Source organism: Aplysia californica, unplaced genomic scaffold, assembly GCF_000002075.1.
Source record: "Aplysia californica isolate F4 #8 unplaced genomic scaffold, AplCal3.0 scaffold01475, whole genome shotgun sequence".
NCBI lineage: Eukaryota > Metazoa > Mollusca > Gastropoda > Aplysiida > Aplysiidae > Aplysia > Aplysia californica.
The window spans coordinates 41,707-42,076 of record NW_004798745.1 but is presented as its reverse complement, the minus strand read 5'-3'; positions in this window follow the sequence as shown (position 1 = coordinate 42,076).

The following is a 370-nucleotide window of genomic DNA, read 5'->3' as shown; positions in this document are numbered from 1 at the left end:
CTCTCTCTCTCTCTCTCTCTCTCTCTCTCTCTCTCTCTCTCTCTCTATCTCTCTGGGTGTGTGTCTCTTTTGCTCAAGGACAACATTCACTTTCTGCATCATTCACTATCCGTTACGATTACCGAAAAGTCTGCCCTGTGCCATATGATTTTTTTTTCTTACTGTCTGCCAGATGTATGGAACTGTTGAGAAGCTGTAGTGTAAAGGCTGCTCTGCCACGTGCTGACAAAATACCCTTTAAAAAAAAATTCACAGCAGTTTCGAGCTAAAGACTAAGAGGCCTTTTGTCAGCGTAACCATTTTAAAAAGGCGTTCTTCCAAAATCTTTATTCTAATTCATGAAAAAACTAGTCATTGTTTCACTTTGACT